The sequence below is a fragment of the Halictus rubicundus genome, unplaced genomic scaffold (assembly GCF_050948215.1).
Source record: "Halictus rubicundus isolate RS-2024b unplaced genomic scaffold, iyHalRubi1_principal scaffold0044, whole genome shotgun sequence".
NCBI lineage: Eukaryota > Metazoa > Arthropoda > Insecta > Hymenoptera > Halictidae > Halictus > Halictus rubicundus.
Genome location: NW_027488585.1, coordinates 163909 through 173015, shown reverse-complemented (window position 1 = coordinate 173015; position 9107 = coordinate 163909).

The window sequence follows — 9107 nt, the reverse complement described above, 5'->3', positions numbered from 1 at the left end:
TATCCTCTATCCTATCCAATCCTCTATCCTATCCTCTATCCTATCCTCTATCCTATCCTATCCTCATTCCTATCCTATCCTCTATCCTATCCTATCCTCTATCCTATCCTATCCTCTATCCTATCCAATCCTCTATCCTATCCTCTATCCTATCCAATCCTCTATCCTATCCTCTATCCTATCCTCTATCCTATCCTCTATCCTATCCTATCCTCAATCCTATCCTATCCTCTATCCTCTATCCTATCCTCTATCGTATCCTATCCTCTATCCTATCCTATCCTCTATCCTATCTCATCCTCTATCCTATCCTATCCTAATACCTATCCTATCCTCATTCCTATCCTATGCTCTATCCTATCCTATCCTCTATCCTATTGTATACTCTACCCTATCCTATCCGCTATCCTATCCTATCCTCCATCCTATTCTATCCTCTATCCTATCCAATCCTATATCCTATCCTGTCCGCTATCCTGTCCTTCCCTCAATCCTATAATATCACCTATTCTATCCAATCCTCTATCCTATCCTCTATCCTATCCTATCCTCTGTCCTATCCACTATCGTATAGTATCCGCTATCCTATCCAATCCTATATCCTATCCTCTATACACTCCAATCCTCTATCCTACCCTATCCTCTATCCTATCCTATCCATTATCCTATCCTATCCTCTATAATATCCTATCCTCTATCCTATCCTGTCCTCTATCCTATCCTATCCTCTATCCTATCCTATCCTCTATCGTATCCAATCCCCTATCCTATCCTCTATCCTATATTATCCACTATCCTATCGTATTCTCTATCCTATCGTATCAACTACCCTATCCATTCCCCTATCCTATCCTCTATTCTATCCTCTATCCTATCCTATCCTCTATCCTATCCTATCCGCTATACTATCCTATCCTCTATCCTATCCTATCCTCTATCCTATCCTATCCTCTATTCTATCCTATCCTCTATCCTATCCTATCCTCTATCCTATCCTATCCTCTATCCTATGCTATCCTATCCTCTATCCTATCCTATCCTCTATCGTCTCCTGTCCTCTATCCTATCCTCTATCCTATCCTCTATCCTATCCTCTATCCTATCCTCTATCCTATCCTATCCTCTATCCTATCCTATCCTCTATCCTATCCTATCCTCTATCCTATCCTATCCTCTATTCTATCCTATCCTCTATCCTATCCTATCCTCTATCCTATCCTATCCTCTATCCTATGCTATCCTATCCTCTATCCTATCCTATCCTCTATCGTCTCCTGTCCTCTATCCTATCCTCTATCCTATCCTCTATCCTATCCTCTATCGTATCCTCTATCCTATCCTATCCTCTATCCTATCCTATTCTCTATCCTATCCTCTATCCTCTATCCTATCCTATCCTCTATCCTATCCTATCCTCTATCCTATTCTATATTCTATCCGATCCTATCCGATCCTCTTTCTTATCCTATCCTCTATCCTATCCTATCCTCATTCCTATCCTGTCCTCTATCCTATCCTATCCTCTATCCTATTCTATACTCTACCCTATCCTATCCGCTATCCTATCCTATCCTCTATCATATCCTATCCTCTATCCTATCCTATCCTCTATCCTATCCTATCCTCTAACCTATCCTATCCTCTATCCTATCCTATCCTCTATCCTATCCTATCCTCTATCCTATCCTATCCTATCCTCTATCCTATCCTATCCTCTATCGTCTCCTGTCCTCTATCCTATACAATCCCCTATCATATCCTCTATCGTCTCCTATCCTCTATGCTATCCAATCCCCTATCCTATCCTCTATCGTCTCCTATCCTCGGTCCTATCCTACCCTCATTCCTATCGTATCCTCTATCCTATCCTATCCTATATCCTATCCCATCCGCTATCCTATCCTATCCTCTATTCTATCCTATCCTCTATCCTATTCTATCCTCTATCCTATCCAATCCTCTATCCTATCCTCTATCCTATCCTCTATCCTATCCTATCCTCATTCCTATCCTATCCTCTATCCTATCCTATCCTCTATCCTATCCTATCCTCTATCCTATCCAATCCTCTATCCTATCCTCTATCCTATCCAATCCTCTATCCTATCCTCTATCCTATCCTCTATCCTATCCTCTATCCTATCCTATCCTCAATCCTATCCTATCCTCTATCCTCTATCCTATCCTCTATCGTATCCTATCCTCTATCCTATCCTATCCTCTATCCTATCTCATCCTCTATCCTATCCTATCCTAATACCTATCCTATCCTCATTCCTATCCTATGCTCTATCCTATCCTATCCTCTATCCTATTGTATACTCTACCCTATCCTATCCGCTATCCTATCCTATCCTCCATCCTATTCTATCCTCTATCCTATCCAATCCTATATCCTATCCTGTCCGCTATCCTGTCCTTCCCTCAATCCTATAATATCACCTATTCTATCCAATCCTCTATCCTATCCTCTATCCTATCCTATCCTCTGTCCTATCCACTATCGTATAGTATCCGCTATCCTATCCAATCCTATATCCTATCCTCTATACACTCCAATCCTCTATCCTACCCTATCCTCTATCCTATCCTATCCATTATCCTATCCTATCCTCTATAATATCCTATCCTCTATCCTATCCTGTCCTCTATCCTATCCTATCCTCTATCCTATCCTATCCTCTATCGTATCCAATCCCCTATCCTATCCTCTATCCTATATTATCCACTATCCTATCGTATTCTCTATCCTATCGTATCAACTACCCTATCCATTCCCCTATCCTATCCTCTATTCTATCCTCTATCCTATCCTATCCTCTATCCTATCCTATCCGCTATACTATCCTATCCTCCATCCTATCCTATCCTCTATCCTATCCAATCCTATATCCTATCCTATCCGCTATCCTGTCCTACCCTCTATCCTATAATATCACCTATTCTATCCAATCCTCTATCCTAACCTCTATCCTATCCTATCCTCTGTCCTATCCACTATCGTATCATATCCTCTATCCTATCCAATCCTATATCCTATCCTCTATCCTATCCTATCCTCTATAATATCCTATCCTCTATCCTATCCTATCCTCTATCCTATCCTATCCTCTATCCTATCCTATCCTCTATCCTATCCTATCCTCTATCCTATTATATCCTCTATCCAATCCTATCCTCTATCCTATCCTATCCTCTATCCTATCCTATCCTCTATCCTATCCTATCCTCTATCCTATCCTATCCTCTATAATATCCTATCCTCTATCCTTTCCTATCCTCCATCCTATCCTATCCTCTATCCTATTCAATCCTATATCCTATCCTATCCGCTATCCTGTCCTACCCTCTATCCTATAATATCACCTATTCTATCCAATCTTCTATCCTATCCTCTATCCTATCCTATCCTCTGTCCTATCCACTATCGTATCCTATCCTCTATCCTATCCAATCCTATATCCTGTCCTCTATACACTCCAATCCTCTATCCTATCCTATCCTCTATCCTATCCTATCCTCTATCCTATCCTATCCTCTATAATATCCTATCCTCTATCCTATCCTATCCTCTATCCTATCCTATCCTCTATCCAATCCTATCCTCTATCCTATCCTATCCTCTATCCTATCCTCTATCCTATATTATCCACTATCCTATCGTATTCTCTATCCTATCGTATCAACTACCCTATCCATTCCCCTATCCTATCCTCTATTCTATCCTCTATCCTATCCTATCCTCTATCCTATCCTATCCGCTATACTATCCTATCCTCCATCCTATCCTATCCTCTATCCTATCCAATCCTATATCCTATCCTATCCGCTATCCTGTCCTACCCTCTATCCTATAATATCACCTATTCTATCCAATCCTCTATCCTAACCTCTATCCTATCCTATCCTCTGTCCTATCCACTATCGTATCATATCCTCTATCCTATCCAATCCTATATCCTATCCTCTATCCTATCCTATCCTCTATAATATCCTATCCTCTATCCTATCCTATCCTCTATCCTATCCTATCCTCTATCCTATCCTATCCTCTATCCTATCCTATCCTCTATCCTATTATATCCTCTATCCAATCCTATCCTCTATCCTATCCTATCCTCTATCCTATCCTATCCTCTATCCTATCCTATCCTCTATCCTATCCTATCCTCTATAATATCCTATCCTCTATCCTTTCCTATCCTCCATCCTATCCTATCCTCTATCCTATCCAATCCTATATCCTATCCTATCCGCTATCCTGTCCTACCCTCTATCCTATAATATCACCTATTCTATCCAATCTTCTATCCTATCCTCTATCCTATCCTATCCTCTGTCCTATCCACTATCGTATCCTATCCTCTATCCTATCCAATCCTATATCCTGTCCTCTATACACTCCAATCCTCTATCCTATCCTATCCTCTATCCTATCCTATCCTCTATCCTATCCTATCCTCTATAATATCCTATCCTCTATCCTATCCTATCCTCTATCCTATCCTATCCTCTATCCAATCCTATCCTCTATCCTATCCTATCCTCTATCCTATCCTATCCTCTATCCTATCCTATCTTCTATCCTATCCTATCCTCTATAATATCCTATCCTCTATCCTATCCTATCCTCTATCCTATCCTATCCTCTATCCTATCCTATCCTCTATCCTATCCTATACTCTATCCTATCCTATCCTCTATCCTATCCTATCCTCTATCCTATCCTATCCTCTATCCTATCCTATCCTCTATCCTATCCTATCCTCTATCCTATTATATCCTCTATCCAATCCTATCCTCTATCCTATCCTATCCTCTATCCTATCCTATCCTCTATCCTATCCTATCCTCTATCCTATCCTATCCTCTATAATATCCTATCCTCTATCCTTTCCTATCCTCCATCCTATCCTATCCTCTATCCTATCCAATCCTATATCCTATCCTATCCGCTATCCTGTCCTACCCTCTATCCTATAATATCACCTATTCTATCCAATCTTCTATCCTATCCTCTATCCTATCCTATCCTCTGTCCTATCCACTATCGTATCCTATCCTCTATCCTATCCAATCCTATATCCTGTCCTCTATACACTCCAATCCTCTATCCTATCCTATCCTCTATCCTATCCTATCCTCTATCCTATCCTATCCTCTATAATATCCTATCCTCTATCCTATCCTATCCTCTATCCTATCCTATCCTCTATCCAATCCTATCCTCTATCCTATCCTATCCTCTATCCTATCCTATCCTCTATCCTATCCTATCTTCTATCCTATCCTATCCTCTATAATATCCTATCCTCTATCCTATCCTATCCTCTATCCTATCCTATCCTCTATCCTATCCTATCCTCTATCCTATCCTATACTCTATCCTATCCTATCCTCTATCCTATCCTATCCTCTATCCTATCCTATCCTCTATCCTATCCTATCCTCTATCCTATCCTATCCTCTATAATATCCTATCCTCTATCCTTTCCTATCCTCCATCCTATCCTATCCTCTATCCTATCCAATCCTATATCCTATCCTATCCGCTATCCTGTCCTACCCTCTATCCTATAATATCACCTATTCTATCCAATCTTCTATCCTATCCTCTATCCTATCCTATCCTCTGTCCTATCCACTATCGTATCCTATCCTCTATCCTATCCAATCCTATATCCTGTCCTCTATACACTCCAATCCTCTATCCTATCCTATCCTCTATCCTATCCTATCCTCTATCCTATCCTATCCTCTATAATATCCTATCCTCTATCCTATCCTATCCTCTATCCTATCCTATCCTCTATCCAATCCTATCCTCTATCCTATCCTATCCTCTATCCTATCCTATCCTCTATCCTATCCTATCTTCTATCCTATCCTATCCTCTATAATATCCTATCCTCTATCCTATCCTATCCTCTATCCTATCCTATCCTCTATCCTATCCTATCCTCTATCCTATCCTATACTCTATCCTATCCTATCCTCTATCCTATCCTATCCTCTATCCTATCCTATCCTCTATCCTATCCTATCCTCTATCCTATCCTATCCTCTATCCAATCCTATCCTCTATCCTATGCTATCCTCTATCCTATCCTATCCTCTATCCTATCCTATCCTCTATCATATCCTATCCTATCCTCTATCCTGTCCTATCATCTATCGTCTCCAGTCCTCTATCCTATCCAATCCCCTATCCTATCCTCTATCTTATCCTATCCTCTATCCTATCCTATCCTCATTCCTATCCTATCCTCTATCCTATCCTATCCTCTGACCTATCCAATCCTATAACCTATCCCATCCGCTATCCTATCCTATCCTCTATCCTATCCTATCCTCTATCCTATCCTCTATCCTATCCTATCCTATCCTCTATCCTGTCCTATCATCTATCGTCTCCAGTCCTCTATCCTATCCAATCCCCTATCCTATCCTCTATCTTATCCTATCCTCTATCCTATCCTATCCTCATTCCTATCCTATCCTCTATCCTATCCTATCCTCTGACCTATCCAATCCTATAACCTATCCCATCCGCTATCCTATCCTATCCTCTATCCTATCCTATCCTCTATCCTATCCTCTATCCTATCCTCTATCCTATCCTCTATCCTATCCTCTATCCTATCCTCTATCCTATCCTCTATCCTATCCAATCCTCTATCCTATCCTCTATCCTATCCGCTATCCTATCCTATCCTCCATCCTATCCTATCCTCTATCCTATCCAATCCTATATCCTATCCTATCCGCTATCCTGTCCTACCCTCTATCCTATAATATCACCTATTCTATCCAATCTTCTATCCTATCCTCTATCCTATCCTATCCTCTGTCCTATCCACTATCGTATCCTATCCTCTATCCTATCCAATCCTATATCCTGTCCTATATCCTGTCCTCTATACACTCCAATCCTCTATCCTATCCTATCCTCTATCCTATCCTATCCTCTATCATATCCTATCCTCTATAATATCCTATCCTCTATCCTATCCTATCCTCTATCCTATCCTATCCTCTATCCAATCCTATCCTCTATCCTATCCTATCCTCTATCCTATCCTATCCTCTATCCTATCCTATCTTCTATCCTATCCTATCCTCTATAATATCCTACCCTCTATCCTATCCTATCCTCTATCCTATCCTATCCTCTATCCTATCCTATCCTCTATCCTATCCTATCCTCTATCCTATCCTATCCTCTATCCTATTCTATATTCTATCCGATCCTATCCGATCCTCTATCTTATCCTATCCTGTATCCTATCCTATCCTCATTCCTATCCTATCCTCTATCCTATCCTATCCTCTATCCTGTTCTATACTCTACCCTATTCCTATCCGCTATCCTATCCTATCCTCCATCCTATCCTATCCTCTATCCTATCCTCTATACTATCCTATCCTCTATCCTATCCTATCCTCTATCCTATCCTATCCTCTATCCTATCCTATCCTCTATCCTATCCTATCCTCTATCCAATCCTATCCTCTATCTTATGCTATCCTCTATCCTATCCTATCCTCTATCCTATCCTATCCTCTATCCTATCCTATCCTCTATCCTATCCTCTATCCTATCCTCTATCCTATCCTCTATCCTATCCTCAATCCTATCCTCTATCCTATCCTCTATCCTATCCTCTATCCTATCCTCTATCCTATCCTCTATCCTATCCTCTATCCTATCCTATCCTCTATCCTATCCTATCCTCTATCCTATCCTATCCTCATTCCTATCGTATCCTCTATCCTATCCTATCCTCTATCCTATTCTATACTCTACCCTATCCTATCCGCTATCCTATCCTATCCTCTATCCTATCCTATCCTCTATCCTATCCTATCCTATCCTCTATCCTATCCTATCCTCTACCCTATGCTATCCTCTATCCTATCCTATCCTCTATCCTATCCTGTCCTCTATCCTATCCTATCCTATCCTCTATCCTATCCTATCCTCTATCGTCTCCTGTCCTCTATCCTATACAATCCCCTATCATATCCTCTATCGTCTCCTATCCTCTATGCTATCCAATCCCCTATCCTATCCTCTATCGTCTCCTATCCTCGGTCCTATCCTATCCTCATTCCTATCCTATCCTCTATCCTATCCTATCCTATATCCTATCCCATCCGCTATCCTATCCTATCCTCTATTCTATCCTATCCTCTATCCTCTCCTATCCTCTATCCTATCCAATCCTCTATCCTATCCTCTATCCTATCCTCTATCCTATCCTATCCTCAATCCTATCCTATCCTCTATCCCATCCTATCCTCTATCCTATCCTCTATCGTATCCTATCCTCTATCCTATCCTATCCTCTATCCTATCCCATCCTCTATCCTATCCTATCCTCATTCCTATCCTATCCTCATTCCTATCCTATGCTCTATCCTATCCTATCCTCTATCCTATTCTATACTCTACCCTATCCTATCCGCTATCCTATCCTATCCTCCATCCTATCCTATCCTCCATCCTATCCAATCCTATATCCTATCCTGTCCGCTATCCTGTCCTACCCTCAATCCTATAATATCACCTATTCTATCCAATCCTCTATCCTATCCTCTATCCTATCCTATCCTCTGTCCTATCCACTATCGTATAGTATCCTCTATCCTATCCAATCCTATATCCTATCCTCTATACACTCCAATCCTCTATCCTACCCTATCCTCTATCCTATCCTATCCTTTATCCTATCCTATCCTCTATCCTATCCTATCTTCTATCCTATCCAATCCCCTATCCTATCCTCTATCCTATATTATCCACTATCCTATCGTATTCACGATCCTATCGTATCAACTATCCTATCCATTCCCCTATTCTATCCTCTATCCTATCCTCTATCCTATCCTATCCTCTATCCTATCCTATCCTCTATCCTATCCTATCCTCTATCCTATCCTATCCTCTATCCTATCCTATCCTCTATCCTATCCTATCCTCTATAATATCCTATCCTATCCTCTATCCTGTCCTATCATCTATCGTCTCCAGTCCTCTATCCTATACAATCCCCTATCATATCCTCTATCGTCTCCTATTCTCTATCCTATCCAATCCCCTATCC